Raw genomic sequence first — 21,410 nt, forward strand, 5'->3', positions numbered from 1 at the left:
CCCCCACATCAAACGGCGCGTCTCTAGCACTGCGATCGTGCACCTCCTTCCTGCGCTTCGCCGCTTTCTTTAAGGACTCCTTTGCGATGTCCCTCGCCACTTGCAAGCGCGATTCTAGCTCAACCTTATAGTCGTCCAGTGAAGCGTATGGGACACGACGGGGGCCCTCTGGCACTTCACTAGGCTGGTCCGGGTCTCGGCCGTAGAGAAGAAAGAATGGCGATTCGCCCGTGCTCTCGTGTGCTGCGGAATTGTAGGCAAACATTGCATACGGGAGCCACAAGTCCCAGTCCCGCTGGTCGCGCGAAACAAAATGCGACAGGAACCCGGCCACGGTTTGGTTCAGTCGCAGTCGCTCCACCGCGCCGTTGCAAGCCGGATGGTACGGTGTTGTCTGCTTCTTAGCGATCTTAAGCAGCTCGCAAACTCTCCTCATTAGCTGCGACACGAAGTTTGTTCCCCGATCTGTCAAGAGTTGCCTCGGGGGTCCATGTCGGAGCACGATCTGTTCGACAAATGCTCTTGCAACCGTGTCTGCCTTCTGATCTGGGAGTGCTACCGCTTCCGCGTATTTTGAAAGGTGATCGACAAATACTAAAATGTACTTGTTTCCGGAAGTGGTCGTGGGCAATGGGCCCATTATGTCCATACCTGTCCGCTCGAAGGGAGCCGAAACCTCAGGGAACGGCTGAATTGGAGCTGGTCTTCGTCCCTTGGGTGTTTTTCTTTCGAGACAGGAATGACACTTCGCACAGTAGTCTCTAACATCCTGTCGCATGCCACTCCAAAAGTACAAACGCTCCACACGCCTGCGTGTCTTCGCTACGCCAAAATGACCGGCGCATGGCGCATCGTGAAACGCGCGAAGAACCCTTTCTGTCCACGACCGAGGTATGACGACTCTCTCCCAAGCGGTTTTCTCTGGTCTCCCTTTCCTGGTTTTCCTCGTGCGCCGACACAGGGTGCCGTCTTTGCCAATGAAATAACCTAGCAGTTTGGGGTGAGACGGTGCGCCCTCTAAGCTTTCGATTATTCGCTTCAGGTCAGGATCTTTGCACTGCTCTGTGCGTAATTCGGCGGGGTCGACTACAGGGACAAACTCATCTATAGCTGCCACGGCAGCTGTGCGGCTGAGTGCATCAGCATTCAGATGTGTCTTTCCTGACTTGTGCTCAACTTCAAAGCAGTATTCCTGCAGGTGTAGATTCCATCTAGCGAGTCGCGAACTAGGGTCCCTGACACTCATCACCCATTTCAGAGGATGGCAGTCTGTGACTAGCTTGAATTTGCGGTCGTAAAGGTAGCATCTGAAGTGCTTTACTGCCCAGACAACGGCGAGGCACTCCCTTTCCGTAGCTCCGTACTTTTGCTCTGTGGGGCTCAGCTGTCGGCTAGCAAAAGCAACGGGATGTTCTTTGCCCTCGATAACCTGAGATAGCACGGCACCCACTGCGAACTTTGACGCATCTGTGGCCATAACGAAGGGCAAATTAAAATCCGGGTGGCGCAACAGCGGTGCACTCATTAGCTTCCTTTTCAGGGCCCCAAAAGCCTTCTCCGCGTTTTCGTCCCAGCGAAAGGCGACATTTTTGGCTGTTAAGGCGGTGAGCGGCTTAGCGAGCTTGGCGAACTCCTCTATGTGCCTTCGGTAGTAACCGATCAGGCCGAGAAACTGCCGGACCTGGCGGACGCTAGTCGGGGATGGAAAATCCGAGACACACCTTAGTTTCTCAGGGTCCGGTCGCACGCCGTCAGCTGAAACAACGTGCCCGAGGTATTTCACCTCGTTTTTGAGGAATTGGCACTTAGAGGGCTTCAGCTTGAGACCCGCTCCTCTTAGTCGCACCAAAACCTGCTCAATATCGCGCAAATGGTTCTCAAAACTGTCACTGTATATGATAATGTCATCCATATACACGAAGCACAGCCTCCCCAGAAGACCTGCCAGGATAACATCAGCGGTTCTCTGCCAGACAGCAGGGCTGTTGGCCAGACCCATCGGCATTCTTTTCCATTCATAGTGCCCTGAGGGCGTGTTGAATGCCGTTTTCTCGGCATCTGCCGGATCCATTGCTATCTGCCAGAATCCCGCCGCCATGTCCACTACCGTGAAGTACCTGGCAGAGCCCAGCTGAGAAAGCGTCTCCTGTATATTGGGGATGGGGTATGGATCGATGCGAGTTACGGCATTTAGTTTGCGGTAGTCCACTACCAATCGATACGAGCCATCTGGCTTTTCCACCAATAGTGCTGGTGCTCCCCAGGGTGACTTTGAGTGTTCGACAATGCCGCGATCAATCAGGTCCTGCACCTGCCGCTCCATCTCCTCATGTTGGGAGTAAGGAATCCTGTACGCACGCTGGTAAACGGGCGATGAAGTGCCGGTTTCTATCCTGTGCTTTATAACGCCACAGCAGCCCAAATCCAGGTTGGACGCGGCGAATACCTCCGAGTAGTCGTTCAGCAAACCAGCCAGAGCCTCCCTCTCCCTGGATTTTACGTGAGAAAGATCGAACGACACCTTTGGAGCAGCCGAAGGACTAGCATGCTCTACAGTTGCGAGTACCGTATCGGTGGGCTCACGTTGCTCTATCGCAGAGGTGAAGAAAGCCAATGTTTTGTTCTTGGGAAGGCTCAGTGGCTGCTGGCTACAGTTAACCACCCGTAGGGGCACTCTGTGGGCGTCATTAACTGTCACGAGGCACGCGGCTGCCTTCAGGCCATTGCTGAGAGAGTCGACCGGCTCAAGCACTCCCACGGCGCCGCTCTCTACATCTGAAGGCACAAACGCGTACAAAATGTGCTCCGACCAAGGAAGGACGACCGCCTCCTCGACCAGCCGGACGGCAACCCGCGAATATACCTTCTCCAATGATCCCACTGTTTGACGGGTGTCAATATCGGTAATGCGAATCTCAGCCCCTCTCCTGTTCAAAAACGGAACTTTTGAGCCGCCCGCATTAACCTCTTCCTCAGAGAATGAGACTACTACCTTCCCTTTTCTCAAAAAATCCTGCCCTAATATACCTGACACTCCGTTTGGCAGAGACACCGTGTCCGGGCATACGTAGCAGGGGTGCTCCAATGAAATTCCGCCGAGAGAGAAGTGTAACCGTTAGAGTCCACTTATGCCAAGAGGATCCCCCGTTATGCCTACAAATTTGGTTGCCATACCACCAGACGCTTCCAACACCTCGCGGTCCCCCTTCCTTCGAAGCGTGTTAAAACTGCTCTCCTTAAGCAATGTCACCTTTGACCCCGTATCTATCAACAATTCCATACAACAACCATTTAACTTGCAACGCACAACAGGGCATGCCTCGTCGGCCACACAAACTACCACCACCTCATCATCTACTGCTCCCTCCCCACGCTCCTCAGGCTGGGGAGGACTAACTAGTTTTTTGTCTCGGTATCTGGAGCCCCGCTGTAGGCTTGCTTAGGGCGTGTCTCGCCTACTTCTCTTTGTGGCTCCCCACGGCGCACGTTTTGGCAGAACCTGGCGATGTGTCCGCGACCCTGGCAAGCGAAGCATACGATTTCTTCAAAATCTCGCATACCGCGCCTGTAGCTTTGTGGCGGTCTCCGGTTTCCAGCGAATGGGCGCTGTTGAGCGCGCGCTTCAACCTGGCATTCTACCTGCTGAGATAGCAGCTGTTCTAAGCGATCTAACCGCTCTGTCCAGAGAGCAACCTCAGGGTTGAGCACCGCTCTCTCTATGACGCGTACTCTCGCTGCGGCTGTCGTTAACGCCTCATTTTGTTCCTCATTCAATGCGGCCTCCACGGCTTGGTCGAAATTGCTCGGCTTGCGCGAGAGCACGAACCGGCGCACGGGGTCTTGCAGACCAGCCACGAACAAAGCGGTCATTTCCTCTTTAAGTAGATCCTCCGCGTATTTCTTCCTTAGCTGGTCTCCTTCCTCCTCCCTGCTTAACGTATCGCGTGCTAGGCGCTGAAGCCGCGACGCAAATGTTCGCACGTCCTCCCCTACCATCTGTCCGGCGTCACGGAACCTCTGTACCCGCACGTGACGTGGTTCAGTGTCGAAATGCTCAAACGCGAGCTTCTTAAATTCCGCAAATGATTTTGTGGATTTTACTTTTTCGTCTCGCCATGCAAAATCATGAGCAGCTCCTGCCATCTTACACCTCGCCATTCCCAGCATTTGAGCATCGGACCATCCCCCCATTTTCCCAATCTCTTCTAGCATGGAAAAGAAATCGCAGATTGGAACCCCTGTCTTATCTCCCGTAAACGTCGGAATGACGCTTCCTAATGCCAGCATGCTTGCTCCGAGCGACGGCTGTGGAGTGGGAGCTCCCTCAGATACAGTCATTTTTTTTTCAAGCCCTCCAGTGCCTCAAGCCTCTCAAATGGGGGTAAAAGTCCCACAATCAGTCCCGTGATTCCCTTTTGATTACAATTTTGAAGTCATGAATGTCACAGCATTCAGAGGACATTTGCTTTTGAGACCCCACTTCTGACACCAGTGTGATGACCCCCATAATGCGCAGGTCCACACGGGACATAGAGGCAAAGAGACACCGTATGGCTCAGTTTAAACAAACAGGTATATTCAATAATTACACATGATTAAGGTTATACATCAGAGGCTGGGGCGTCCGAGCTTACGTGCCGACGACTTCATGGGGGCGATGGAGTGGCTCCGGAGTTGGGCTCGAGCGGTTGCTGGCAGAAGCTGCACGCCGTCGGGCTTCGGCGCTGAAGGCCCTCTTGGCGAACGATGTCGTCCTCAGCTCAGACTCCACTGCATCCGTTTACATGTGCTTTTAAGCACTTGATTAACAAAGGACTAAGGGCGGTCATTTCCAGTGGCCCGCCCAAAGCATCAATTCTCCAATCCAAAATAACATGCGAGATGGGGACCACCCCTTGGGTTGGGCTTAGCCTCGAACCCAGAGTCTGTTAACAATACAAACTAAATAAACAACAAAAACGCCACCACTCTCTCTCAAGTGAGAGTATACACAGGCTCTCTCTTCGGAGCTAATTCACTAGCGCCTGTCTTTCCACATTCTTGGCGAGTACTGCCTGTCCGCCATGACAGGTGTCCGTCACGGCCCTTCTGGGAATGCGCTTTTGTTCACGAGGCACGGCGGGAAGCTGTGGGTGCCTTCCCGGCGATAGCCCACGTCGAAAGGGGAAGGAGGGAAAGAATGTTGTCTTCGCGGTAGCGCATAGCGTCGGCTGTGGTACGGCGCGCTCTGGCCCGCTGACAGCTCCCTTGTCCTGGAATGTGCCCGGAAATTGGGGAGGATAAAGCCTGTTTCCCCGCGGCGGCGGCGGCGGGTCCGGTTGTTCTGGTCGTCACTCAAAGAGCATGGCTGGGTAATTGATGATGCCGCTGTCACGGTGGCGGGTCCCTTCGTTCTGGTCGTCACTCAAAGTGCATGGCTGGGTAATTGATGATGCCGCTGTCATCTGGGTCTCCGTCTACGCCGCGCCGTGGAACGCGGAACCTCGCAGCACACAAGGAATGTCACAGCTAGGTAGCAATTCAACTGCTCTGCGCATTTTCTCATCCTCGGCAGCTCGTGCAGCTTTGATGTATGCATCAAATGCATCTGAAAGAGTATTAATCATGACAAAATCGAAGACATGCTTCCTGCTTAGGCCGACAGTGGCCTGCAGTATTCTGAAATAAATAAACATGCAGGTGCTGAAAAAAATAAAGGTATTTAAGTCGTGGGCATTTAAATAAACGAATGCCTTTGTCATTCAGGAAATGTACCTAAACAAAAGAGGCTTACTGCCCACAGCTGATAGTTTTTCTGCGCTCATCAGAGGCTTCTGCATGGCACCACCCTTAAGGAATTGTCGGCATACTGAGGCGGTGATGCTCCATCCCCGAAGGCTCTTCGGGGAATGAGCGTTAAATTTGTGGGGAACCCACAAAAGCTTTGTGGCATCCTTGCAAAACAAGGAGTCTCGACCTCGGGAAAGGAGCCAGCGCCACCGCTCCGCACTGACAATTTTCGCTCCCGAGGTGTAACTGCAATAAACAGCTGCACATACGCTTTGTATAAAGCCCTATAACAGATTGGGGCGAGAGCTATTATTTTTCAAATTAAAACTGCTAAAATCCCATTCCTCATGACTGCGATATGTAACATTACGAAAATTGCAATTTTCCTTGCAAACGCTACTAATGATAAAACATGACACATCCCTCTCTTCGTTGGAGTGAGCAGCGCGATGGGCCAACAGGAACCGTTTGTCTGGACTCATATAAAGCTGCCTTTGACAACACAGGTGAGGCTTCTTATCTCTCCTTCAGGCTCCACTGCACCCTGCAACAGTAAAGCTGCCAAGTATTCAGAAGCACAGAACAGCAGATGAAAGATTATGAATATTTAAAACACTGCAATAAAATCTAAGCACAAGAGGCTGTACTAATTAGAACATGAAAGGCGAGAGGATGTGGTGATGGTCTAGTGATCTAAGCCTTCATTAAGCAAAACTGCCTTGAGCTGTAACAGGTTCAAATTGTGCCTGTGGTTTCTGTGCAGGCACTTTTTTTTCTGCTCCATGCCATTTGGATGGAAAATTTCACGTGTCCGAGAGGTGTGCACTGATCCTCAGCCCTATACGTTTCCACAGTTTCTAGATTGTTTGCCTGCAATGACCAAGAACGAGAGCTAAAAGCATTTCAAGCTCACAAACTAGCTCTAAATATGAGAATCCATCGTACCTGGCCAGTGACCTCAGCAAGAAGACCTGGGTTCCATGGTGCAGCAGGACCCATGCTAGTGGAAGCCTGTAAAGTGTCAAAAGTGTTCGTATTTGCAACAAGACTAATGTTAAATGTTGGTAAAGTCTTAAGGCCAACGGCTTTCCTCCTCAGCCGCATAACAGAGCCATTACAGCACTATTAAAGACCGAGTGACCTTGAAATGCTAGCAGAAGGTTTCTTCTTGCGATAGAGAAGCTTCCTGCTTGACTATTGTTTTGATTGACTCGTTACACGGATCATTCTAGGAACATTCATTTCACTGCAGCTGAATGCTGTAGCCTTAAAACTTCTGACCAAGACTGTGCATGGTACATTAATGGGCATCTCCAGGGGATTTTTAAACATTTTGAGTTTACTATCACATTACACTTCTTGAACTTTCCCTCAGTTGCAATAAACAATTCTGCAAAATAATGAAACGTCAACTAGAACACAAACAAAAACTGGATTTCGACCACAAAGCTATCGCTAAGCAAAGCTGCTCTGAGCTGCCTCAGGTTAAAATTATTACTAAGGCTGCTCTGCAGGCAACTTTTTTCTGCTTCATATCATTCGGACGCAAAATTTTTCATTTAAAAGAGGTGTGCAGTGATGCTCATCCCCATGTTTACAGTTTCTAGATTATTTGTCTGCATTTATCAAGGATAAGAGCTATAAGCATTTCGGGCTTACAAAATCATTCTTGTAAGACAGACAATTGGGCTTTGATGCCCCAGCGGCCAGTGCTGAAAAAGGAGCAAAACACAAACGAAAGACGAGGGCGACAAAGTTCAGTTTGGCGCTCAAGAACGCTTGGCTAACGAGGTGCGATGTGCTAGCAACGACTGTGGCCGTCGACACTTCTTGTTAGTACGGCGCACCCAGCCCCTCCACCAAGTATACATACGCAAATCAAACACGAAGTGTGGACGGCCAAAATCTTTGTTAGCACGAGGCACCCGCCAAGAGTTCCTGAGCGACAAACTGAACTTTGTCATCCTTGTCTTCCGTCTGTGTTTTGCTCCTTCGTCAGCACTGGCCGAAGAGGCATCAAGGCCCAATTGTCTGTCTTACATTATAAATATGCGACACCATCATACCTGGCTGCTGACCTCAACCAGATACCTTGGTTCTTTGGTGCAGCAGAATCCCTGCTAGTGGAAGACTGAAAAGTATGCGAAGTGGTCGCATTTGCTACAAACGACTAATGTACAAGGTAAGTTAAAGGGCAACTTCAGGAGATTCTCAAACATTTGGAGTTTACTACCACATTCCACTTCTTGAGCCTGGTCAGAGTACGGAGAAATATTTTTCCAAATATGGAGCAAAGAAATAACGAAACACCGTTAACTAGAACACAAAAACTTGATTTCAATCAATGGATCAAAAGATCATGTTAAAGGGTTTGATTGGTAACACAGGTGGCTGGTAGCTGTCACATTCTGTAATGCACCAACTATCTTTAAAGGAGTATAGACACCTACCTTTTGGGTGTGTGTTTTTTGCTTTCTAATGACGCATAAGGCATTATTATACATGGATTACCTTGTGGCCTTCTCCTATTTTGAATAGTCTAGCAAGGGAACAGCAGTTCACAATTGGTAGCGAGGTAAAGGAAGTGGTAAAGGAATACATCTATTTAAGGCAGGTATGTATAGTGTGAACTGATCCGGATCATGAGGGAATAACTAGAAGGATAAAAGTGCGATGGAGCGCATATAGCGCGGTCTCTCAGGTCACGAATGGCAGTTTACCTATATCCGTCAAGAGAAAAGTGTACAACAGCTGTATCTCACCAGTACCCATCTATGGGGCAGAAACGTGGTGGCTAACGAAAAAAATACAGCTTAAGTTGAGGACAACGCAGTCAACCATGGAACGAAAAATGACAGGCGTAACGTTAAAGGAGTATTACACCTACCTTTTGGGTGAGTGTTTTCTTGTTTGTAAAGATGCGTAAAGTAATATTATACATGGTGTACCAGCTAGTATTCTCTTACGACCGCTAAATAATTTATAATCGCATTTCTTTTTCTTCCAGTTTCGGCTTCAACACTCGAACGAGGACTGTGACGTCAACGTGCGCTTACACGTCACCGGAGACATGAAAAAACAGCAATATAGTTGCTGCTTCCAGATTCGCTGTCATTCCGCGAATTGAGGAAGGTTGATTTCAGCACTGCAGTATATTAAAACAATGAAGCAGCGATTATATGGCCCTTTTTTCATGCCTAACGTGAATGAAATGCCCTCTTTGTCATCACAGCCATCGTTCGGCTGTTGAAACCGAAACTGAAACAGCATGACAGGAAAAAACAATTACAAATTATTTAGCGGTCGTAGGCAAACATCACATGGAGATTCATGCCTAGTAGCGGCATTCGCATCGTTGAATAGAAGAAAACATGCCACCAAAATTAGGTGTCTATATTAAGAGACCAGAAGCAGGAAGAGTATTTAAGGGAACAAACGTGGGTTAATGACATCCTAGTCAAAATCAAGACGAAGAAATTGGCTTGAGCAGGGCATGTAATGCGAAGGTAAGATAACTGCTGGTCCTTAACAGTAACGGAGTGGATTCCAAGAGGAGGAAAGCATATCAGGGGGCGGCAGAAGGTTAGGTGGGCGTATGAAATTAAGAAGTATGCAGGCATAAGGTGGGCGCAGCTGGCAAAAGAGATGGTAAATTGGAGAGACATGGGAGAGGACTTCACCCTGCAGTGGGTGTAATGAGGCTGATGATGACAATTCTCCTATGACTGCTAAATAATTTATAATCGAATTTCTTTCTCGCTCTGTTTCAGTTCCAAGAGTCGAACGGAGGCCATGACGTCAAAGTGAGCTCATAGGTCACGCGAGGCATCAAAAACTGTAATATAATCGGTGCTGCTATATTTGTCATTCCATATATTGAGGAAGGCTGGCTTCAGCACTGGAGTGAATTAAAGCGACCAAGCAGCAATTATATCACATTTTCTCCATGCTTCACATTTACATATAACGCGGGCGCGGCAGGTTTCGCTTGCATTGCTGCTGGTATCGTCAGGACCCTCTTCAAGGCCGATCGCTTCCTCTGCAAAAGAGATGGTAAATTGGAGAGACATGGGAGAGGACTTCACCCTGCAGTGGGTGTAATGAGGCTGATGATGACAATTCTCCTATGACTGCTAAATAATTTATAATCGAATTTTTTTCTCGCTCTGTTTCAGTTCCAAGAGTCGAACGGAGGCCATGACGTCAAAGTGAGCTCATAGGTCACGCGAGGCATCAAAAACTGCAATATAATCGGTGCTGCTATATTTGTCATTCCATATATTGAGGAAGGCTGGCTTCAGCACAGGAGTGAATTAAAGCGACCAAGCAGCAATTATATCACATTTTCTCCATGCTTCACATTTACATATAACGCGGGCGCGGCAGGTTTCGCTTGCATTGCTGCTGGTATCGTCAGGACCCTCTTCAAGGCCGATCGCTTCCTCGGATCTGTTCCGGCCGCCTGGAATCTGGGAACGTGACTTGTGCATTCATCGAGGTCCAGACGGCGACTGCGTCAACTACATACCCAACAGCGCCGCACTATCAGCAACGGTAACACAAGGGACGACGACCGTGACGTCAGTGGACTGGTATATAAGGCCGAGTTTTAGCAGAGAATCCTTCAGTGGGCGCGGCATCACTACCAAGATGCCAGATACAAACCCGTTCCTTTTTGTGATTCAGGTAAGAAAACGCTTCGGCAAAACCTTTCGTAGCAACAACCTTTGTCTGATCTTGCTGCCGTGCCCACTGCCGCTGTTTGAATGGTTTGGTAACATGTTGGTCTCTTTACGATCTCTGTTGTTACTGGCGGGGTACGTCGAAGCTAATCCAGGGACCACAGGCGAAACAATTGAAGAGCAACTGAAAGCGATTGCGAGACATTCAGGAGATAAAACAAGAGAAAATGTGACCAACCAAACAGCTAGCTTCAATAGATAAAAAACTAGACAAAATCGGTAAGATTGAAAAACAGGTCGTGCAATGCATGGAACGAGTTGATAAACTTAGGAAAATGGTTGTATCCTTGACGAAAACAGTTGATTATCTGGATAACAGAAGCTGCAGGTCTAATTTCATTATATATGGTATTGAGGAGCAAGAATATGAGACCCCCCAAAGCTTGCGGGACACTGTAGAGAAAATTCTTGAAGAGAATTTAGAAATAAAAACGGCAGGCTTTGAAAGGATCCGTCGTCTCGGACGAAAGGAAGCATCTGACGATTCAAAGCTTAGGCCTTTTAACTTGAAGTTTTTTGACTGCCGAGATAAGACTAATATACTGGGAAACCGCACTACGCTGAAACAAACGGTGTATTCAATTGGAGAAGACTATTCCCGAGCTGTACGAGAAGTTAGAAAGCAACTCTGGGAGCGAGCAAAAGTATATCGAGATCAAAAAGATAGGGTCTACCTTAGATACGATAAAATAAAAATAAACAAGCGTCTGTACGCATGAGACGAAGAAAACGCGAAATTATTGAAGTTGAAAAAATTGGCTGTGGTTTAGCTCTGGTTAACCCTAGTTGAATTGCGAAAGCTTCATTTCCTTGGCACGTCGACTATGCTGCGTCTAATTCCGACGCTCTCGAGAATTCAAAGCGGTCTCTTCCGCAGTTGGAGAGTCACTACGGGACGTGGCACTTCTAGCCGCATCTTCGTTACGACGCTTCTCGAGTCTTGCGGCGCGTTCTTCTGGCGTCTCTTGAGCGCGTTGTCTCTTCCTCGCTTCGTTCTGTCGCTGTTGCGTCTCTTTCGCGCTCCCCATAACTACAAATGCACGCCGTTTAGCTAAACGTTGTGCCCGCTCTTCATCCGTTTCTTCCGCACGCCGCCGCTTCTTAGCGGCAGCACATCGTTGCAGCTTCACCTTATACACATCATCCGACATACCGTGGAGGATTCGCTGGGACGACTGTGACGAGCCGAGTGGGGGGGGGGGCGCTTTTCCACAGCTGGCATGACGTCACGTAGAGCGAGCGCCCCTCGCGGCAATGGCGCGCAGCTGCAGCATGGAGGATTCGCTGGGACGATCGCGACGAGCCGAGTTGGGGCCCCGCTTTTCCACAGCTGGTATGACGTCACACATAGGTCACGCTAAAGGTCAATGGTGGAGTCTCCGGGACGACGGCCAAGAGCAGAAACCTCGAGCAGTATTGCTTTCGCAATAAAAAACGAAAGCCAGAACGACGCTCCAGCCCGAGCAGCTCGAAGCCGCCGACGCCCTTAACTGTTATCAATGTTAATGTGCGTAGCCTCGTAAACAAAGTTGAATAACTAGAGGCAATCTTGATTGCTCTAAACCATGATATTGTTTGCATCACGGAAACGTGGCTGCACGCAGATAACAAGAGCCATGAACTTGCTCCTCCTGGCTACACCGTAGTTCGTAAAGATAGAATAACTGGAGGTGGGGGAGTGGCTATGCTTTTGAGGCAAGGCATACGCTATTCACTAATGCCAGACGTTCCAGGCGTCTAAGCAGTCTGGTGTAAGGTTCAGCTAAGTCAGAGCTCTGCCTGCGTTGGCGCTGTGTAAAGATCCACAAACGCAGAGCCTTCCTATTTTGAGCCGCTTCTCGAGTATATGCAGAGGTACATGCTGGGAAGCGCTGCAATAATGACAGGAGACTTCAACCTTCCAGTCATAATTGGAACTTGTTAAGCCCGTCCACGGCAATAAACAATCTACTGGTAAACTTTTTATTCAATCTGAATCTAATACAGGTTGTTTCCAAGGCTACTCGAGTGAAGGGTACTTCAAGCATTATTCTGAATCTTATTTTCCTAAGCGACCATTTTCTAAAGAAAGATGTTAGCGTGAATATTTTCGATGATTTATCTGATCATAATATCGTTTTTTGCACACTATCGTGTCCAGCATGGCTTCGCCAGAGTGGTTCTACAAAGTGTGTATATGCTTTTAACAAAGGTGATGATGCAGCTATCATGACATACTTTGTACATGAATACCTCGATTTCTACAACCTATGCGCAGATAGCTCTGCAGACATCGATGAAAAATGGCTGCAGTTCAAAAAGCATGTACTGCACCGTATGAGGAAGTTTGTGCCTCTAATAAAAAAACCACAAAAAAGCACACTCTATGGATAACTCGCGAAATAATTCACTAAAAACGTAGAATTAAAAGGTTAAGAAAATCCAACAAATCAAGGCCGGTCTCAGACTTCTGCCAAGAAGTTAATACAGTGAACAAAGAATTGAAGGAAAAGACAAAAGAAGCAAAGCAACACTTCTGTACAACAACTCTTAGCAACTTTATCACAGCGGCTTGGGACGGCCCACAAATTCGCACCGCAGTGGGCCACCTCATTACGCCATCAGGACGATGCACAGCGCGAGTGACTGTCAAAGGGCATACCTATCCTGCGACCATTGTTGTGCTACCGCAATGTTCCCTCGAAGTGATCTTGGGTATGGATTTCCTTAATGAGCATCAGGCGACCATCGACCTGCGATTCAAGCTGATCGCCTTCCTGGCACCCATCAACCCCAGCTCTTTTGCTCAGCAGCAACACTCGGAATCCGACCTAAAACGCGTCATCGAGTACGTTGAAGGCAAGGTTTCTTCACCCCCGCTTCATTAAAGCGACAACTGTCTTCCTTCTGTGTGCAGAATGATGTCCTTGTGAAGAACTTTGCAGCGAGCAAAACCGCCTACCTCCTTGCTGTACCTGCTTGTCTCCGCGAAGAAGTTCTACACACTTACACGACGAGCTGACAGCTGGACATCTCGGGTTTACTCGCACCCTGCGACGCATTCTAGACAACTATTACTGGCCCCGACTGTCTGCTGATGTCGCACATTATGTTAAAACCTGCCGAGATTGTCAGCGACGAAAGACCCCTCCCACACGACCAGCAGGATTTCTGAACCCTATTGAACCTCCCTCAAGGCCTTTTCAGCAAATCGGCATGGACTTGCTTGGCCCTTTTCAACGTCATTGTCTGGAAATAAGTGGATCATCATAGCGACCGACTACCTGACCCGCTAGGCCGAGTCGAAAGCCCTAACGAACGGAACAGCAGCAGAAGTCGCAAATTTTTCGTGGAGTGCATTCTTCTTCGACACGGCGCCGCGATGTGCTCAGCACGGACAGAGGAACAGCATTCACGGCGGACCTAACGCAAGCCATCCTGTGCTACAGCCAAAGCAGCCACCGGAGGACAACTGCGTACCATCCGCAGACCAACGGACTGACCGAGCGCCTAAACAAAACCATCGCAGATATGCTCGCCATATATGTCGATGCCGCACACAAATGTCATCCTGCCTTACGCCGTCTTCGCCTACAACACCGAAGTGCAGGAGACCACCCAGATGACGCCTTTTAGGCTCGTCCATGGCAGGGAGGCCACGACCACGCTAGACGCCATGCTGCCCAACGTTACAGAAGAAGAGAACGTCGACGTTGCCGCCTACCTTCAACGCGCAGATGAAGCTCGAAGGCTTGCACGATTGCGGATCAAAGATCAGCAGCGGTCCGACGCCAGACGCTACAATCTACGAGGACGCAACGCGGAATACAAAACCGGAGACCAAGTCTGGGTTTGGACGCCCATTCGCCACCGTGGATTGGGTGCAAAGCTTTTGCGCCGCTATTTCGGCCCGTACAAGGTTCTTCGTCGGCTAGGTGAACTGGATTATGAAGTCATCCCTGACGCAATGACTGCATCTCAGCGACGCCGCGTGCGACCAGAAGTTGTCCATGTAGTCCGTCTGAAGCCGTATTATGCGCGCTAAAGGACGTTGCATTTCTATACTCTATATCCGCAAGATCCGTTTTATCTCTTATTAGTCGCATTATTTTTTTAATGCATTGGGTCGATGCTTCTTTGAGAGGGGAGTAATGCCGCGAACATTTGCAGTGTTTGTTCATTATTCAAATCTGCCGCCGCAAGACGCAAGACGCGACTAGATTTATCTCGATTGATCGCAGCCTGGCAGCGCTGATTCTACGTTGTTCCGGAATGTTGTAATAACTTTGCACGCTTTATTTGGAAAGTTGGCTATCGATTTTAAATTGAGCACGGCCGAAAGTGGCGGCATTCTGTTAGACGACCGCCGAGCACGCTTGTCGCTTTGCCGGCGCCGAGTGATTCCGTCCATTTTGGGTGCAAGTCAGCCCAATAAACAGTTTTCTTTTAGAAGACCTTTTGTCCGTCTTCATCGCTGCTTCAACTGCAGTCACCACTACGTGACACTATCTTGGATTTGAGAAACCTAAACTATGCCGCCATTTCGTTCCCTGACGTCATGCTCACATAGTCCTACCTCTGTCCACCATATTGGATCGTGACGTCATCATTGGCATGCGGCAGGTGGTTGTTTCTACAATACTATTGTAGATGGCGCTACAAGTCTCAATGCGAGATGTGCTGTTTTCAAGTTGCTGCAACATTTTGCGCTCTGATCTCAGGGCGGTAGCAGAGAAGCGATTGTGGGTCGGTAGGCTGGAAACGCTGATTGGTTTTTAAAATGTGACGTCACCCGTGACGTCACGTTTAAACGTCATGGTCACGTGACTTTTGATGACGTCATGTCCGGTTGAGGACACGCACATTTTCCCTAGGCTTTTCTCGGAATTCCCCACGTTTTTCCAACGCGCGCGGGATAAAAAAAAAGCGCATCTTGCACGTGTGCACGTGTCTCTAGTTAAGCTAACTGCGCCGCTGATTCCGCATCGACTATTCCTGCTGGAAGAGGCTCCAGGGAAGTCTGCCCTGTCTGCGTTTGATTCTGTTTATTTGTTTACTCGTTTTGGCCAGCGGCATGCGCGTACATGCATCTATAATTCTTATCTGTTCCGCGAATCTGCCACCGTCTGTTACTGTACTAGACGCCGCTCTGCCTTGAGGGCGCCTATTCTCCCCTCCTGCTCCTCGTTTTCCCTTTTTTATTTCTCTTTTTTTTTCTGCCCGCTCCCCACGGCTGCTTCGTGGACAGGGGGCGACAGCGCGTTTTTCTTTTTCTCTTTATTTCTCTTTCTCCTTTGAAAAACGCTCTCCTTCGAGCAAACAAACAGATCACACAAGAGACAAACAGCGAGCGGCCAGACTCCTCTCTTCGACTGAGGGAAAGGAGGAGGGTGGTTAAAGGAACAGACGAAAAAAAAGGGGGGGATAGAAAGCAGAGGTTAGAGACAGCGGGCGCGGAGAGGGGTGAATTGTCCGCATGGAAAATAGGGGGGGGGGGGGGGGGGCGCCGACAAGAATTATTATGGGGGGAAGCTTCCTTCGGCGGAAGCGAGAGGTTCGAACACGAGGAATGAAAATATAAACAAGAAAACAGCAACAAAAGAACAAAGAAACGGCAAACAACACTGCGCGCATATGCCTCAGAGCGCGATGCGCTCCCCGCGGGTGCGGCTGTTAACAGTTAAAATGCAAGTTACGGCGGCGTTGGGGCCGGCCAAACGCACCGCAGAAACCCGATCCCGCAGCCGGGCGCCGCAAAGCGCAAATGTCTCCGCGCTACCTCGCCTCAGAAGGGCGCCTCCGCCATTTAGAGGGTGTTGCTCCGCCCCGCGTTCCGTCGCGGAGACAAAAAGAGGGCTCCTTCCTAGAAACTGAGAGAGAGAGGAGAGTAACAGAAATAAAATGGGGAACGAAGGCGCGAAATCGCCCAAGTGTGCGTTATTGCAATGGGTTACTGCCTTATATGGAGCATCACGCTCTATTATCTGCAAAGCAGGAAAAAAAATAAATAAAATATATAAAAAATATAAAAAGTTGAGGGGGGAATAGGCAATATGCTTTGCTCTCAGAACTGTTTTCTCTGGTCATGAGCAAGAAAGAATGGCAAGGGGAGGAGAAGGGCGGCATGTGGAAGCAAGCACGTAAATTGGCATGACCTCAGGCGATGCTGTCGGGGTGCTGTGAATTTCAGTAGGGCTAGGAAACTGACCTCTGAAGTGTGGAGAGAGTACCAGGGTTTTCATTCATACCGGCCTGCACAGTATTAAACAGATATATAAAGTATGATTCTCGTTGCTCACGCTCACGGGTATTTTGGAAGTCGCTCTGTAGCAGCGTAACTTTTTGTTTGTGAAACTCGTGACCTTCCTGGGAAAGATGTTTCGACAGGGGGAGGAGAGGAAGAGATCTGGTGTGCGCGCGGTGGTTGTTGAATCTAATTCGGAAGGAATTCTCGGTTTGGCCAATGTATTGCATCTGGCAATCACCACACTCGAGCGTCTACACTACGTTACCACTGTCACAATTCAAGTTTTCACGGATGGAGTGTTTGAAGTTAGAGTGCGTGCTTTGAGCTAGTGTTGTTGTCCGCATATGCTGGAAAACTTGACATCGATTCTTCCTGCAAGGTAGGCAACCAACAGTCTTTCCCTTATAGACAGTGGAGTGAACTACATATTTATGTATGTTTTTTGGTAGCCTGTAGGTAACGTGTGGAACTGTTGGAAACTTTTTGACAGTCTGTCGTTTTGTTCGATTATGTTGAAATGTTTTTTTTAGAATTTAGTTGAAATTAGGAAGGTTGCTTGCGAAGGTTAAGACGAGATTAGAGCGGTGTCATTTGCGGTTGCTGATGGGGGATCCCCGAACATTTCGTTACGACTTTTTGCTTCCGCTTTCCTAATGGCATCATCAAAAATAGAGGCCGCGGATAGCCTTGGTCCCTCAGAACCTCCCGCATACGGTTAGAATTTTTTTCGAAGTCTTCTGGTCGTGAGCAGATCCGTTTGAATCTGATGGCTTGGGAATATGGAATTGAACTTTTGCAGTGGCGAGGGTGGCAGCTCTTGTAATGAAGGTACTGTTGTCTATCCGTGGGCTTTCTATAGACACTGGTGATTAAGGTACCCTTCTCCACTCGAACTGAGACGTCCAAGAAAATAATTTGACTGGTGGAGTAAGTGTGTGTGAAACAGAGGTTTGGATGTATGTCGTTAAATGGTGAAATAAACTGGATGAATTGGTCCTCGGTTTTCGTCCATACCATTAATATGTCGTCTAGGAAGCGTTTGTAAAAAGCCGGTTTTGCTGGGTATGAGCGGATAAACTCCGATTCAATGCTATGCATATATATGTTGGCATAATTTGGCACCATTTTCGTTCCCATAGTGGTACCACTCGTTTGTAGGTAAAAGGAGTTGTAGAACTTTCGAAAGAGTTGAGTTTGAGGACGAGATCAGTAAGTGCAGCGATGGTACTTTGGCTAGGAGCATCTGCGCTTGTGTGTTTTCCATAGGATGCGACCAGAGCTCGGATGCCATCATCATGCGGTATGTTGGTGTACAGAGACACTACATCAAGGCCGGGTAACTAAATATATATATATGCCATCGGAATGAGGAATGTTTGTGTAGAGAGAGACTACATCTAGTGTTGCCAGGAAGGCTCCTTCCGGGAGTTTGAGACCTGCTATTGCGCGAAGGAAATTGTTTGTGTCGCGTATGTATGATGCGTGTGTTGTTGGAATATGTCTAATTAGTGTGTCAATGTAACTGGAAATTGGTTCTGTAATCGTGCCGATGCCAGATACTATAGGGCGGTCAGGATTATTCTTTTTGTGGATTTTCGGTAACATGTAATTATATATATATATATATATATATATATATATATATATATATATATATATATATATATATATATATATATATATATATATATATATATATATATATATATATATATATATATATATATATATTTTGTCACGTGCTGCGCATGGGCTCTGAGGAATAAAGAAGACGTGCGGCGGCTGGAAGTAGAAGAGGAAGTCAAGTATCCTGCCGCCGGCGCACCAGGCTCCTCTCGACCTGCCTTGTAAATATTATTTGTAAATAGAACCTGTAACAGTGTGGTGCAGGTGCTGGGTCTATCACCACGGACCCCTCTCGCAACCGCTGCAGCCGAAGAATCGCCGGATTGCCACCGTTGCCCGTGCAAATGCCCAAGGAGGCCGACGCACGTCCGACCGGCGCCGCAACGCCCGCTTGGCAGCACTACCGTGAGCCGCGGACGTTTTCCGAAAAGGCTGGCGAAGACGTGGATGATTGGCTCACCCATTACAAGCGGGTGAGCAAATACAACGGCTGGAATGCCACTCTTCAGCTGGCCAATGTCGTCTTCTTTCTCGATGGCACCGCGCTAACTTGGTTCGAAAACCATGAGGCATCAATAACAAGTTGGGACCGCTTCATGGAAGAGCTCCGCAGCTGCTTCGGGGATACTGTTGCCAAACGAAAATGCGCTGAGCAGTCTTTGCTTCAGAGAGCACAAGTGCCTGGAGAGACCTGCACGACTTACATAGAAGAGGTCTTGAAGCTGTGCAACGTCGTTAATCTAAGTATGTCCGACGAAGATCGCGTTGGTCATCCCCTCAAGGGCATCGCAGAGGACGTCTACAGCTTTCTTATTAGTAAAGAAAATTTAGACTCGCCCGCGGATATTATCAAGCACTGCCGCACCTTTGAAGCTCTAAAACTGCGTCGAATTACTCCCAAGTTCGGTCGCCTGCCTAACGTCACCACCGTCGCCAGCGTGGATTTCCACGAGCCTGTGGATGCGGCGACTCTCCCTGACGTGATTCGTCAAATCGTGCGTGGCGAACTCTCCCGGCATCAAGATCTTGCGCGCCGCAGTGAGGTCCCGTATGGGAGCTGTTCTCTGCAGGCGGCTCCCGCCTCCCGCTCCTCCCCTTGGAGTTTGTCTGCCCAGGCCCCTACCAGTGCTACTCGCATTGATTACAGCGACGCTCCCCGGATCACCCGCCCCGGCCCCAGGGCGCCAGCTCATCCGCAACGCCACCTGCGGCAGCCGGAGTACGATGGTCGTTTCGACACTGGCTACGAGGAGTGTTATCCCGAGTGCCCGCCCGACCCACCACTTTGTTACCGCTGTGGTATGATCGGTCACATCTCTAGATTCTGCCGTCGCCGGGGCCAGTTTTCCCGCTCCCAGCGCCAATGGTCGAACCCTCGCCTGAGTTTCAATGCGCCTGTTCATGACCGTGTCTTCACATCGTCTCAGCGCCCATCCAGTTACGCGCCACCACGGAACGACTCCCCTGCCTCTGACCGAAGTCTGACTCCACCTCCGCACCGCTCTCGCCGCTCGCCTTCCCCCCAACGTCGTTCCCCACCGTCCCCGGGAAACTAGCGTGTGCGGCCGATGGAGGTGCGGTCGCCGGATCATCGATAGTGCCAATTCCTCTGCCCATTGTTATGTTAAGGAACCGCCTTGAAGTTTTAGTGGACGGTATTTGCGTCATGGCCTTAGTGGACACTGTTGCCACGGTGTCAGTGATGAGTTCAACTTTCAAGAACCGTCTGGGTCGTAAAATAATGTTCGCTTGGGATCGTGCTGTTATATTCCGGGGAGTAGGGGGAGAATCATTGGTTCCGATTGGTATTTGTTTTGTGAATGTAGTGATCGCTGGCCACATGTTCCGAACTGAATTCACGGTGCTCCCTCGTTCTACGCATGACATCATCCTCGGTATTGACTTTTTGCACCACCGCGGCGCTACTCTCGACTTCCGCAGTGGTGGCATATCGTTAAGTCCTGGCCTTCGGTCAGCTCTCATAGAAGACTCGCCAGTGGTTGCCCAAGTGTTTCCTGTCTTTGAAGATACCGTCGTTCCAGCAATGTCTGCCATATTCGTTCCCGTTGTGTCCTCGAGCACGATTTCTGATGCCTTCGATGCTGTGGTGGAACCTTGTTCCCTTAATTGTGCAAAGAAAAGTGTGCTAGTACCCCGCAGCGTCGTCCATGTGACCAAGGGCCATGCCACTCTTTGGACTGTCAATCATTCCAACGAACCTGCAGTATTGCCATGTGGTTTAAAACTTGCTGGCTTTGAAGAACGTTTTTCTGTACCAGTTGCCGCGATCACTGACAACGTGTCTCGTCCAACTAGACGCCGCGATCTGAGCGACTCTCAATTCCTAGCCATGGTCAACAAATCCCTACCCACTAGCGACCGCCAGGTACTAGTGGCCGTTCTTATGAAGCATGCGGACGTGTTTGACTTTGGTCGCGACCAACCACCGCCGATTCCAGCTTCCCGTACCCATCACATGATCAATACTGGATCTGCACAGCCGATTCGCCAGAAGCCATACCACGTCTCGCCTTCCGAACGTCAGATAATCGATGAACAAGTCCGTGACATGTTGCACCGTGGCATCATTCAGGAATCTTCAAGCCCGTGGGCTGCTCCAGTGATCCTTGTCAAAAAGAAAGATGGCACTTGGCGATTTTGTGTCGACTACCGCCGGCTTAACACTGTCACAAAGAAGGATGTTTACCCGCTCCCGCGCGTTGATGATGCCATTGACTGCCTCCACTCAGCCTCCTACTTTTCCTCGGTGGATCTACGGTCCGGGTACTGGCAGATCCCGATGCACCCGCAAGACAAAGAGAAGACAGCATTCGTGACACCTGACGGGTTGTATGAATTTAATGTTATGCCTTTCGGCCTTTGCAACGCTCCTGCCACTTTTGAACGATTTATGGATACGCTTTTACGTGGCCTGAAGTGGCAAGTTTGCATGTGTTATCTGGACGATGTTGTTATTTTTGGTAGGACCTTCGCCGAACATAACAGCCGCTTAGCCATTGTCCTAGACTGCATAGAGAGAGCGGGCC

Source organism: Amblyomma americanum, chromosome 1 (assembly GCF_052857255.1).
Source record: "Amblyomma americanum isolate KBUSLIRL-KWMA chromosome 1, ASM5285725v1, whole genome shotgun sequence".
Taxonomy (NCBI): domain Eukaryota; kingdom Metazoa; phylum Arthropoda; class Arachnida; order Ixodida; family Ixodidae; genus Amblyomma; species Amblyomma americanum.